Here is a 14475-nt window from a genome sequence, read left to right on the forward strand (position 1 = left end):
TTTATTTACAATAATTCTTGACCTATTTTCTTCTGAATGCTGTTGATTCCTATTCACATTTTTCTCCTTAGAGAATATATAGCAAATATATATAGAATATAACAAGAGGCAAATTTGTAATGCCCTGTCACATGTAATAGTTGCGTTCTGCCATAGCATTTGACTCTGGTACAACAAACACTAGTGAAATAAAATGTCTTCTATTAATCTGTTATTCATATTCCAATATTATATATTTGTGTGTGTATTTGTACATAATATATTTGATACATATGTGTATTTGTACATATATATATGCACATGTTGCTAGAGTTTCCTCGAGAAATACTGGTTTGAACTTCCTAAAGTTAGCTTTCTACTATAATGTTGTTTCAATGGCAAGTCTTGTTTTTCATTTTTTTGTAATTTGTTTCAGAAATTAAAATGTCTGAGGGTTTCTTAGCATTCCTGGTTAGACAGAGATAAGACTGCAGATACTCTATTCAGGTACCTCCCTGTCGCACATGGTACACACATAACTTCACTGGGAGTGTCTGTCTAATTATTGCCTCCTGACTCTATGTTATCAGGACTGTTAATATAGAAAGTTTAGTCATAGAAGATGTTTTCAAACTGAAGGTTATTTTTTTCACTTGATTTTAGAAGGCTCTCTATTGCAGGGACAGTAATGTTATATCAGCATAATATTTGATTGAATTACAGTAGAGAAAATGTAATGAAAATACAAAATGAAATGATAACTTTAGTTCTTAAATTTAATTTTTATGTCTGTGTAACCCTAATGGCTCCTTTTATACAATGGGGAATGTCAACTTTATTTCTTCTCTACCAGGAGTAACAGCTGTTCCTGGTTATTCTTTGACCTAGGTGTTGTATCTTAAGAGTCTGGTGCAATATTTCATCCAGTGGCTCCTCTAGCCTACACTTTGGACTAACAGTCCCAGACAGCCTCAGAAGAAAAAAAACTGAAACCTAGTTCCAGTCTGTCCTGTACCAGCACTTAGTACTAGTAGAGCCGGGAGCGAATCCAACAGCTGCAAATAATATAAGAGCTTGATTTTGGATGTTCATAGTTGGCAGGCATTATCTGTTTGCTTGCCTCACGCTGAATCTTTCTTTTTTCTCCTTTTAAGTTTCAGCTAAAATGATTTAACAACTTCAAAGTATGAGGAGGTAATCCTTAAAAAAAAGAGAGAGAAATACACAAACACAAAACAGAATTAGTGGTCCATTGTGATAGCTCCTGACTATGCATATAGCAAGAGATAGTGATTCACACCTTCCATTCAGATTTTTTAAGTTGTGACTGGGTTTGGAATTACACAGTTTTATTGGACTTAAATGAAATGACAGATCAGGGACCCTGATTTGCTTGCACCTTGGAAGAAATAGCTGAGCAACATAGTTATTCAATTAAAAAAATTACATAAAATACCTCCAATGTTATAATATTTTTTGCAGTGGATTTCTCATGTCATACCCCCAAAACAGCCTTACAGAAATCTTGAAATAATTCTACGTTTTGACATACGTTAAGACAAAAGGGCTACACTTAAGCAATCCTAAGGCTCCTGTCTGTATTCCATGAGTACAAGACCATGCTCAAATTTTCATTTCAGCTGAGCTTTCAGGAACACTAGAGGATTAAACTTGGTCCTATGGTACATTTGATTTGAGAGTGGCTCTCCAGTGGAACAGTCCAGACATAGTGAGCTCCATCACCTTTATATTTGGGCTTTGTGGTCATTTTTTAAAAGGATACAGTATTGTCAGCCATAAGGGTAGACAGGATTTACATGTAGGTGGAAACATCCAGTAACAGTAAAAGCAGATTAGGAGTCATTCTCTGGATTTTAGGGCAAGGGGCATGGCAAGTGCACAGCTGCATTCTTTTCCCTTCAAAGCAAAGGTGGCCTTTGCTGTGCTGCTTAATGTATTTAGACATACTGCAAACAGTTACTGGCCCATGATTGTGCCAGGATTCTGTCTTTGAGAGTCCTAATCTGGGGCCAAAACCATACTAGAAAGCATGCCAGCAGTCAGAAGTATGGATAAGCATGTGCTAGTGCTCAGGTTCTGCCTTTGTTCCATTTAGATTATTGACACAGACCGTCAGAGAGGCAGGTGAGGGAGGGAATTTGGCTTGAGCCTGAAGCTAAAGCTAGAACCTTAAGCTTAGTGCAGAAACCGTGATGGACTGTGGCTACACAGGGAGAACAGAATAGCCTATAAGATTTATAGTTTGGAGAAATAAAGTCATCCTTGCTATATAATCTGCGCTCCTAGAAATGCACTGCAGCTCTGAGTGCAATTTAGCTGACTGAAAATGCCATTTGCACTTTAAGTACTCATTTATATGTGTGCTGAAAGAACACTGTTTAGCATGATCTTGCATTCAATAAATTATCTCTGCAATGTTAAAAAGAAAAGAAATAGTATAGAAACAAATAAAAACTATAGGGTAATGTAGAGCAACTCTCTGTAGTGTAGATACCATTTTTTTGAAATAGAATTTTCAAGCTTGGCTGATACTTGTGTGACCTGACAGGTCGGTCAACCAACGGTTCAGTGTTTGGGCTGAGTGTGTGCTGCAAGTTTAGGAACACAGAGTAACAGAGTTCTAAACATAGAATATCCCTTCTCTACCCCATAACACAACTGTATAAAAGTATGCATATTTACTTGTCATTCCTAATTGTGAAGCAAAAAGTGAGAAATACCACGTGGAAAGATGTTACTGAACTTCATCTAAGAAAAAGTGTTGAAACATCTTGGCTTTGGTTCTGAAAGAGATAGAATGCCAAGCTAGTTTGAGGGCTGAGGTGAAATGCTCAGTGTGAAGGCTTCTGAGAGGAAATGAGAGCAAGAGAAAGCAGAAAATGAGTGCTGTTGCTGCACATTTCTGGGATGTTAGTGCTTCACAGTTTTGAGGTTCTTGATATACTTTCTTCCTAATGGAGAGCTGCATATCCGTTCCTATGTAGCTGAAATTGGAGGCATCTTGCACTTTCTTACAGTCACTGAATTCATACCAAAATAGGTGTAATTTTCAAAGTAGAAATGTTGGAAAGTCAGGTGATACAAATTGTTCCCATTAATAACTCCACAGAGAACACAGAAAGGGGAAAAAAAAGATAAAATTCTGGAAACTAAGAAATAAATTTAGGGAGGGACTCCCCATAAAAGCCATGATAACATGAAACACAGTTTTTAGGTGTAATTTTAGTACAGATGCATTTTTAGTATAGTAATAGGACTAATTTCTTGTTTACATACAGTCTATGTTTGAATAAGCTTAATCTGCAGTTGAACATTTTGTGCTTGATAACTGTCAGGGAAGTGGATGGGGTAGGTAATTCTGCTGTTTAAAACTTTTTTTTTTTTTTTTTTTTTTTTGTATGAAACTGATCTGGCCAACAGTTTTGTCTCTCTGAAACCGCTTAATGTCATACCATGAAAGGAGAAGTTATGCTAAGCATCCAAGCCTAATAATTCTCTTAACGGAAGTGGTACAGCTCTGTCAGGAAATGGATCGTTTATTGAAAGAGTAAATATAAGTGGTGAAGATATATCACCGATTCTAGGCTTACATCTTCACATCAAAATGAATTTAGTTGCTTAAACTAAGACCTATTTCAATATGTATTCATTTCTTCACTGAAAATTAATTTATTTTCTCAGTTATTGTACAGTTAAAACTGTTGTTACAGGCAACAGTTTCAGAAGTTTGTTAAAAATCTCTGTGTCTATAAAAGAGAAACAAAAAACAACAACAAAAATTTTTGTGTTACTTTCTGGTGAGGAAAAATAAAATGAATAAACAATATTGGGAGAAAAGGAAGTAGTAACATCTAATAAAACAGAAATGGTGGCTCATTTCACTTCTGATCTGCTCAAATGCTTAAGCTAGACAAGACAGATGGAATTTCTAGTTAATACAAAGAATTGATTTTGGATTCTAGTTCTCAGTCACAGGGAAGTTATTTTCAGATTTGTTGTAAGAAATGCAGAGGGCTGTAGTTCATATTGTTATTATTAAACCTTCAAGTAATACTGACTGCAGTGTAATTAAATCCAAAATGCTTTTCGGAAGACTCATCTGTGAACTCACACTATTTTGAAAATTGACTGTGAACCTTGGAGAAGTCGCCATAGAGAAGGCGACTTTAAAAAGGAGAAGCTAATCAACATGATCTGAAAGCTAGAGATGAGGAAATTGAAACTTTTAACTCACCATGGAGACCATGAGTACATCCTGATACTTGCAGAAGCCATGCATCTATTCTCCACCCTCTAAAGAAGGAAGCAAAACCATGAGAAAAAAATGATTAATTGGCAAGAGTTTAAAGGTATGTGTTGTAGTTTACAGAGATCCTATGGAAAAGGAGATAAGCTAAAAGTGTCACATAAAATGAAGAGAAGGGAAAAAGTCAGTTTTGAAAGGCCTAAATAAAAAATTCTAAGTTTAACTTTTTATTGCTGATGAATTTAAAGATACTGCATCTGTCGAATTACCAGAAAGCAAAAAGGAGTATTAATAAATTGAACAATATATTGCAGAGATTCCTATATTCCTTTTTCTTTTACCTCAAAGCTATGCAGCTAATGATTTTAAAACTATTCTTTTAAAGATTGAAAATATAAGATGTTCCTATGATTGGAATATCAGAAGAGCATATCCTAAAACAGATGGAGAAATTAAAATCAATATGTTCCAGATTCAGATGGTATACCTCCAGGAATTTGGAAGGAACTTGGAATAAAACTACTGACCTCCTCAGGAGAAAATATGAAAACTCTTCTTATTTGCAAGTATTATACCAGATGACTGGAAGGCACCTCTTGATGTAGTGTAATATAATATATACTGTAATATGATTTCATATAAGCATCATTACAATGAAAAAAGGGCCCAAGAAGTGTTTTGAGAAAGGTTTGAAAGATTAGCTTTAAAAAAACAAAAGAATTAAAATGGATAATAAAAACAGTAGCTAAACATGCTGCCATGAACACACCAGAGAGAAAATATTGCTGTAAAAAAAAATCAGGTAATGAGAAATAGATAGCTGAATTATAATTTTTCAGTCTATTTTTTAAAAAAATGAGGATTTTACCTGAAATTGAATACTTACAGAATCACAGAATGGGTAAGGTTGGAAGGGACCTCTGGAGATCATCTAGTCCAACCTCCCCCTGCTCAAGCAGGGTCACCTAGAGCCTGTTAGACAGGGTTGCATTCAGGCGAGCTTTGAATATCTCCAGAGAAGGAGACTCCACAGCCTCTCTGGGCAACCTGTGCCAGTGCTCTGTCACTCTCCCAGTGAAGAAATTCCCCCTCACGTTCAGATGGAACTTGCTGTGCTTCAATTTCTGCCCATTGCCTCTTGTCCTGTCACACGGGACAACTGAAAAGAGTTTGTCCCCGTCCCCTGGACACCCTCCCTTCAGATACTTTTACACATTGGTAAGATCCTCTCTCAGTCTTCCCTTCTCCAGACTAAACAGGCCCAGCTCTCTCGGTTGTTCCTCATATTCTTCAATATGTGAAGTCAAATGAGGTGAACCATGTAGATGCTTAGAATTCTTTACAATAGACAGTGAAAATAAAGTATCGTTTTAACTTAATCACTCATTTCTAAAAGTAACATACATTACAACATGGCCTTATGATCTCTTCCCACCAAAACTTTTAAGTTTTGAGTGGTATTAAGTTATTGTTAGATGTTTATATTATTCTCTCCAAGTCTTTAGATAATGAATTAGTAAAACAGTTCCCCTGTGTAATTTCTGTTTAGAAAGCTATCTGATTGAAATTAGTGGACAAGCTTGAACTACTATTTTGGTTTATTCATTAGACAGAATAACTGCTTTTGGATAGCAAGTACCAAAGCAACTATTAGAATTTTAAATCATTTTGGATTGGACATGAATGCATGATGTTCACTGCAATCCTGGCGCTGCATCTTTTGATTATAGGAAGGAGCTTAAGGGGAGCTCTACAGAAATAATGAGTCTTTCTGTGCTTTTGACAAACACAGTATTAGTATTAATGCCTTATTTAATCTTGTGTCTCAGGACAGGACCTTTTTTTTTGTAGCTTTTTATGTACCCTTTTTGACTTCAGATATCCTATGAAAAAAGTAATTGTTCCTCTTCTAAGGCAACAGTTACCTATTCTTCCTTGTGCCTTTCATTTTTCTCTGCACAAGAAGATGCCTTCTCACTCCACCCACATGCCCCAGGAGAGCAGCCTTCTCTCCCCACTCACAATAGCAGCAACGTTCGTTTGTATTCGATTACAGATTCAAGGATGTTATTGTCGTAGTTGCAGGTTGTGCTACGCACCTGCACTTCATCACTGGTCTCTCACAATTTTTCCCTTTAGTGCTTCTAGTCACAGTGCATCCACATATAGATGAGAGTTTGGGCCACAGTTCAATCTATGTTAGTCCTTTTTATTTAGTTGTTCTGCTTGGTTTTGGAAACTTTATTCCTGTTGATCTTCTGAAAAGTAATGGATATAGAAATCACACAGCCATATTAAAACAGAGCATTGTATAGAAATAACAATAAAAGCAAAATATTTTTAGAAGAGAAAGTCTACCTATCCATCTCATTATATCTTATTATGTCTTATAACAGGAGATGTTACTATCTCCTGTTTGTAGGATCCTCACAGCTAATCTTTAGATATTTACTAAGTATCTAAAGATATTTAGATATTTAGTAGAGAATAGAGGTAAGTCCTGGTTGTTTTTGTCTTACATCTACCTATTAAGTCTAAATATTCATGCAGTAAATATCCCAGCATTCAGGTTACCTACAGTATTCATCAAGCATTACAAAGAAGGCACAATTTTGTTCTGAATTACTATAAAAAGATCTAAAGAATTAATTTAGATATTATTTTATATGTGCTATTGTGTGTTAGAGGTTATTTTCAGCAGAAGGTTCAATATATAATGGGAAATACTTGGTTATGGTTTTAATCACAGGACAAGTGTTCAGTGCTGGTATGAGATTACATCTCATTGCAGTAATGCTGAAGAGCCATAGCTATAATTGGCTTCCATTTGCGTGGAACAATATGCTGGCCTGGAATATAACAGTGCCCCCCCCCCCCAATTTCTCATTAATGATGTGCCTTGATGAAAGCTCCTAGAACACAACTGAGAATTGGGAAAACCTTGGCTTCTTCACTGAAGCTGATAATTACTCTGATACTGGTTCACCATGAAAAATATGTATCAAGAACAAAATAGGCCATCTGTAAGAATGGTACCCTCTCTATTCCTGTTCAAGAAAGACATTTGAGATGTGTGACTCCTGCACAATTCATGAACCCAAGGTCACACAATTTAGATGCATTTCATTTTGGTAAATAGTCTTAGCTATTTTTAATGTACATAGATTATATCCTAAACAATGCCTGCTTAATACATTTTGTTTCACATACTTTCTTCCATAAACTTGGTAGCCATAGAAAAGTCACATACAGATCATTCTAGCCTTTGAACTATAAGATAGTCATTTTGGACTGTGTTGTATTCTGTTAAATTTGTGCAGTCTTGAAATGACTACGTTTAATTGAGAACAGTGTGCTTTATGTGCTCAACCATGGAATGAGTGCTGACGCACACACACATATATGCACACATGCATGCACACACACACTTTTTTTTTTGGCCTAGTGTTTGAATGCAAGTACTGGTTTTAATGGTTTCCTTCTTCGAAAGGAGTGGAAAACATTGTGTAATATTTTCCAGACTAAAGCTGGACGTATTCAGAATAGTTAGTTTTTAAACTTTCCAGTAAATGAACCCCCCCACACACACATTTATTGTTTGAATAGGAGGACATAGATTTGTTAATTCTTCTGTGTGATTTCATATTCGTGATTTCATATTCTTTATATGCTTTCCAGTAAACTATTTTTAGGTCAAGCAAGGAAGTCTCACTTCTTTCCAATCTTATATTTTTATGCTCCAGTGAACTTTTGTTATTTCTGAGTATTCTTCCACAGACACAGTGATCATATATCTCATATATTTGCAGTTTTAAGTGCTTGCTAGATTCAAAATTAGCCTTATATACCAAAATGTCTGTCAAAGTCTTTTAGTATACAAATAGTATAAGAATAGAGAAGAGATTTCTGCTAGGGAAAATAGGGAAACCTACTCTATCAGTAGAAAATGGGTTTTTAAAGTCATTAGTCAGCATCATCTTTTAAATATTTTGGAACAAACAAATTAGTGATCCTTTTTTTTTTTCTTTTTTAACCCAGTAATCCTCTCCTAGTGTTCCTCAGTCTGACTAGATATCGCACAAGATTCTAACAAGTCCTGCCTGTTCATCATCTTTTTAGCTGTTTAAAATCCTCTATCTCTTTCTGTAGTGAGAAACACCGTCGGTCTATATTCAAATGATAATGCTTTTCTATTTTTTTTGTATTATTAAAAACACTCCTTGATAAATGTACCCCACTCAGTATGCAGTTGTTTTTGTTTTTATTTCCAAGTAGCTAGGTACCTTACCTGTTTTACTGATTTGTATTTTTTATCCAGAAATGCCAGTCTTAAAGATTCAGTCCATTTTCAAAAGTCTAGGTGGTCCCCAAAAGAGGGTTTTCCTATTAATTGTATTAAAACAGAAGCTAGCTAAATAGGCCTAGCTTTGAACTAAATTCCCTTCTCTTTTGCCTCCCCCACATCAAAAGCCTATACATTTACTTCATCCTTTGGAGAGAGAAACCATAGGTTTTCAAGTTCAGATTTGCAAATGTAAATGCTCTATTTATTTCTAATTATACTTTTAAATTTGGAGCCCATTAATGTAAGCTGATGAGTGCTCTTCACTTCTCTTGCCTTTTTTTCACTGCAGATACTGGCCCTGATTTGGGACAGTATTGTGCCAGTAATAATAGCTAATTCATTGTATTCAGAGCATTGTTGTAGGACACTCATCTCAAAAGTGTATATATTTTTGATTAAAGGAGTATCTTGTTGGTAGACTGCACTCTAATATAAAAGCAGTTGGGTTAGCTTTAAATATGTTTGCTTTTGGAACCAGAATAAAACAGTTCATGTAAAATACTTGGCTTTCGTATCAAGAAAATTCCCCAAGTAAACTAATTCCAGAGATAGATAGCTACTGTTATCTACATGGTATGCTGGAAACTGTAGTTATATATGATAAAGCCCACTGCTTGTCTGACAGTTTTTATGTTAACCTTTAAAAACAAAGAAATCACTCTTAGCTCAAGAAGGTCCTGAACCACAAATCATGGATATATTAGGCAAGTTTTGTCAAATGTTTATTTATATTGTACACTCTTTCTTAGATAGGCAGTGTTGGTTACTGTCAAAATCAGTATACTGATGCACGTTGATGTAGCTTTAGTCTTACCCTTGTTCAAAAAATATTTCGCATTATTTGGACTTTATTCATGTATTAATCCACACCTCAAAACTCTTAAGGCAGTATGGTGGAATGGAAATGGAAAATCCTGTTCAGAGAGGGAGGAAAGTACAGTTAGATCAGAATCTAACACTCAAATAAGCCAAAAATGTGTTCCTCTTCGAGGGAGGAGGGGGGAAAGTTTAGCACATTCTCCATACTTGGGATAAGTATTTGTTATGTGAAAAATTTAGAACAACAAGAATGGTTATTCAGAACTTGATATCTTAAAGCACCTCCTAAATAGCAGATACTGATATTTTAGGCACGTTGTTGCAGTTGCCTATCTGGCATGTTGTGAAACACAAAAAAGGAGTGATAGTAAGTGGGGAGGGCGGGGGGGAAAGAGCTAAAACTTATTTCTGAACTATGTCATTCATCAGTATTAATTATAACTTATTTTATATCAAAGGTGTTAGCTTGTCCCATACATGTATGTATTTATGAAAAGCACATGTATTACTTTTATCTTTTTCTGTCCATAATATAGGAAGTGTTTAAGCACTTCACCCATCTTGGACTCAACAGGACTGTTTCTCCACTTATGACTGTTAGGTACTCTATTAATACTCATGGAAGTGTTACAGGTTTGAGGCCTAAGACTGTTAGGTTTGAGACAAAGTTTTATCCATATTACAGTAGCCATTTCTAGGAATCTAGTGATTAAACTTATAAAAGTAGCTTAATATTTTCTTTTCTGTTTTTTTTTTTTTCTATACAAAAGGTGGGCTCAAATCTGAATTCACATGTTGTCTTATCTTTAAAAGTTGAATTTTGGAGGCAGAGCATACCAAGATACAATCTTTATAGCTAAGGTTTTTTAAAAATATAAAATGAGGCAATGGATGCCTAAGACATTTTCAGCCCTTAGCTACTTATTGTTAGGTAATGAATATCAAAATAATGACATTAATATCTCTTTCAAGTCAGATAACTGATGCTGCAGCCTTATGAGTCATCTCTAACACTGAGCTGCTTGTCTGAAAAATAATTTTATGGTGCTGAAAGGTATGAGATATTGACAGTCCTGAAGGTCTTAATCTATTTACCCAGAGAACACAGGGAAAAGGAATGAAGGCTTAGGATTAGTTTTGTGGGATAAAAATATGAACTGTGTATTCTTTCAGCTTCTTGAGCTCTTTGCTGAAATGGTATATGCAGGTTGTGGTTTGAGACACTGACTCTGTCTAGTGTAAGTAACTGCATTGTAATGCTAATGCATTGTATAAGCCACTGAACAGCCACCAGTGACAGCATTTAATCATCAGATATCTGATCTACTCTGTAACTGGAAACTCGCATGAGAAGTTCCCTCACTGCCAATACTCTGAACCAGTTTCTCCCTTTTAAAAGAATGTTTATTGACATAGAAGAGTTGGCGTACAGTTCCGCCTGCAGAGCCAGCACAGGCCAAAAGGTCAGCATAAAACAGCATTCTTCTTGCAGGTCTGCATTTTTCTTCAATTTATTCTCTATTTGCATGTACCAAAGTATTTCATGCCTAAAGAATAATACCAATTTAGGTTCAGAAGCCTATTTATACTAAAGGATTTAGATCAGGTGCCTTTTGGGTATACAGTGATATTTAAGAAGATCGTTCTAATGCAGAAGCAGGACAAACTGCTGATAACTAACAGTGCTAAATGTTAAAACTAATATATTGCAGAATTCCAAAACAAAATATGAAACAACCATTGCTTTGGGAAAGGGTGTAGAGTGGGGAAAATATGCTTAACATCGGGTGACTCCAAGCAGGATTGTCTTCTGTGTCTGTTGAAATCCATGGGCTTTTTGCCCCAGCTTGCCCTTTTCTTTGCTTTCTGTGCACTTTTGCCTTTCCCCTCACTTTATTTAATGAAATTGCTTGATACTTGTAAAGGTGAAGCAGTCATACTGACACTTCGGAAGAGTATTTTAAGTCTGCTTAGTTACATAAGTTTTTTTGCATTTTTATCTGATGTAATTTAGTACAGCTGTATGTGGACACACCCACTACAACTCAAAGTGTAATCTTTCTGACAGTTAAGTGACATTTTTCCATTTTCTCGTGTAATGAATAATTTACAATATGAGCCTTGAAAGAATCTACACTCATATTTAAATATCTGTAAAATTTACAGATTCACTTTTTATTTTGAAAGCTCTACTGCAATGCAAAAAGTTCCACTCACTCATCTTCCTTCTTTTTCTGCTTATCTGAAGAAATTATAATCTACAGATTATAAATATTCTTTATAAAATATAGCTAAATCAACAGTTTAATGTAAAGATAGATATTTCAGCAAGGCTAGCTGGTGTTTCTGCTGTCATATTTCATGACATACAATGGAGAAATAAGTGAGAAAAAGAATGCTCAATCCAATCTTATCAACCTTCATATTTATAAGGGATATATATACACACACACACAGTTGTGTAGGTATCTTGAGAGAGATATAGATATATGAATTTGAGGCTGAGGAGTCTGAATCTTTCAAGTCTAGAAATCATTTATGCATTTAATATTGTGTTTTATGGTTTATAAAGTTAGTGATACTGAGAACAGGAAAAGCTAGTTTAAGGTTGAAAAGCTATACAGTTAAGAGATACAACAAGCATGTAAATAAAAGAGAGCTAATGAAGAGAGAGAAAGTGTCCAAATCCCATATTGCTACTGGATACAGTCAGACAAATCAAGCAAACAAGCTCTCAGAGGAGAGCTCCAAACTTCCAGCTTGGAGATAAAGAGACAGAGGTCTGAGCTGAGGGAGGAAAAAAGGTAAAGACAGAGGCACAGTGTGGACAGAACAAGGCAGATATAGCTCAGGAAATAGCCCAGGACATACGATCAATGAGGTGTTATGAGGAAGACTGTGCTGTTGGTCATCCAGGTCATCTGAGACAGCCTCATTGTTAAATCTAATCTAGAACTGCATTTTTCTTGCTTCGTGTTGAGTTCAGGATTATTTGGGAAAGGTGAAGGACATTAGTAAGTATTGCTGTTGAACATTTAACTGTTACCTTGTTATACAGTAACTAGCTTTATTACCAGACAAGGCTTAAAGATAGAAACTAGCAAATCTTTAAGTGATCTGACAAGTAAGGTACTCCTCCTCAAAGCACTAGTGTGCTGAGAAGGGCATGTGAAAATGGTTAATGACTTAGAGCTTCTCACTGTAACAATTTATCACAATTTCTGAATATGAAAGTATTCAATTTCCATATTTGACCTACCTGAAAATTGTTGTCTGAGTAATGGGATACTCTATAAATCAGCAGGGCAAAATCATTAGATTGTATGCATCTGCCTAATTCCATTGAAGTCAGTGGAGCTACACAGGTGTATAGTAAATTAAAATGTCATGCAATATTTTATGTTACTTAGTAAAATCAGACTCAAGATCTGTTCAGAATTTTTACTAAAACATGGTACATGTCTGTACTTCCTGACTGCCACTTGCCAATGCAAAGAAATGCAAAGAAAACTTTTTCCTAAATCTATATCTTTTAAAAACAATGTCATTTCTGTGGAGTGCTGTTTCTGACAAGTCTATTTATGATTTTAAACTAGTGATATGGCATATGCCATACCACCATCATTGTCTAATCACACAGCTCAATATAAATGATTACATTTTCATTGATTCTTATAGGTAATTATCTCTTTCCAACTTTGAAGCTCTGTCATCCTTGTCAAGGCCTATAAGAGCAGCTAAGAATATGATAGTGCCCACAGCTCAATAGAGGGTAAGTACCATTTTAATGCGTCAGACAGCAATATATTTTAACACCTAGTCATTATAGTTTAATATGTAAAGCTCAGAATACACATGAAACATGTTAAGTCTTCACGTAAACCTCTAATACAAATATTTACTGAGCTTCTAATATGGTACTATTCTACTTATATATATGTATGTATGTATATATATAAAAATACATATATACACACACTATATATGTGCTATATATAATATATATTATATATATCTAATATGTTTAAGAACAGGTCCTTTAAAAGTGATCTTGACACCTCTGTGCTATGAAGCTTTGCAGTACAGGTTATCGGTATTGTAAGTCACACAGTCTGATTTGAGCAATGTAACTTAGAACAACGTTTTCTTCAGACTGGGTGCTCTCACTAGGAAGTTTATCATTATGCAGTCAGTAAACGACCTGGTTTTCAAGTGCTAGTTGCACAGGACTATATCTAGCCTGATTTTGAGGTTCATTCTATTGAAGGTACCCAGTATAGTTTTCACTCCTTTAACAAAATCACCACAGGAACTTTAATGATAACAAATGGGCATAAGGTAAATTTTGTCTCTTATCTAAAAGAGGTGAATCAGCCTATTAATGTTTATTCGTGTCCTAACCAGTTTACAAGTAACATTTTGTTGCTTTGCGGCTAGGTTCTGCCTTCACAAATAGGAACTTCATGCCCAAGTACATTTACAGGTACGTACAGCCAGCATTTCAGCCCTGTTGGTACTCACAGTCCTCTAGCTCAGTAGTCACTCTTATATGAGTCTAAAACATTTAGGCACCTAAGTGTTTGCTAATGAAGTCCCGTGGGTGCTTCCATTTCTGCCACTGGGCATACACAGTTTTCTGACAGCTTCCAAAGGAAAATTTTCAACAGGTACCAGTTCACAACAGTGTTTCAGAATGCAAGGAGAAGTTTTCCTACCTGTTGTGGCTACACATCTACCAATAGTATGGTATCTGAATGTCTCAAAGATTTTAAATGTAAGATAAAGAAAATTAGTTTTCTTAGCTCAACTTTTTGAGTGAGGAATCAGGCTTGTGCAACCTTAACCTTGGCACTTCTGACAAAATAGCAAGCTAGTGACTGTTTTTGTCCCAAACCAGTCTCCTGAACTTTAGATGGTCTTCCAAATCCAAATGCACTAGTAGTTCTTTAGGCCATCAGTCTTACAGGGAATTTCAATGATACTCAGACGTAAAGAAAAGCAATTTGAAAGGATCTAATGAAGACATCTTGAATTTTTATTAGGATCACTGTATTTGCTTGATACC

The 14475-nt window shown here is 35.4% G+C and overlaps 2 protein-coding genes and 1 long non-coding RNA gene across 7 annotated transcripts in view; 1 reads left to right on the plus strand and 2 right to left on the minus strand.

The window, feature by feature from the left end:
• The window catches only part of DGLUCY (D-glutamate cyclase), a 42568-nt gene that overhangs the window by 737 nt on the left and 27356 nt on the right, over positions 1–14475 (plus strand). Inside the window, exons 2-3 of the mRNA XM_062576833.1 lie at positions 13089–13182; positions 13848–13893. The gene's annotated coding sequence lies outside the window, so the exon portion shown is untranslated. The remainder of the gene's footprint in view (positions 1–13088; positions 13183–13847; positions 13894–14475) is intronic.
• On the minus strand, positions 754–5553 carry LOC134141576 (uncharacterized). The gene is made up of 3 exons (XR_009958654.1): positions 5133–5553; positions 4235–4293; positions 754–1179 (listed from the first exon to the last, which is right to left on the minus strand). It is a non-coding gene; the product is annotated as an uncharacterized LOC134141576 (long non-coding RNA).
• GPR68 (G protein-coupled receptor 68) overlaps positions 6264–14475 on the minus strand; it is a 57807-nt gene continuing 49595 nt past the window's right edge. For 4 of the 5 annotated variants that reach the window (XR_009958522.1, XR_009958523.1, XR_009958519.1 and 1 more), the window contains one exon: positions 9389–9505. The gene's annotated coding sequence lies outside the window, so the exon portion shown is untranslated. Of the gene's footprint in view, positions 6505–9388; positions 9506–14475 lie in introns of those variants that run through there. The other variant, XR_009958520.1, reaches the window with a different exon arrangement.

The sequence above is a fragment of the Rhea pennata genome, chromosome 5, assembly GCF_028389875.1.
Source record: "Rhea pennata isolate bPtePen1 chromosome 5, bPtePen1.pri, whole genome shotgun sequence".
Lineage (NCBI taxonomy): Eukaryota > Metazoa > Chordata > Aves > Rheiformes > Rheidae > Rhea > Rhea pennata.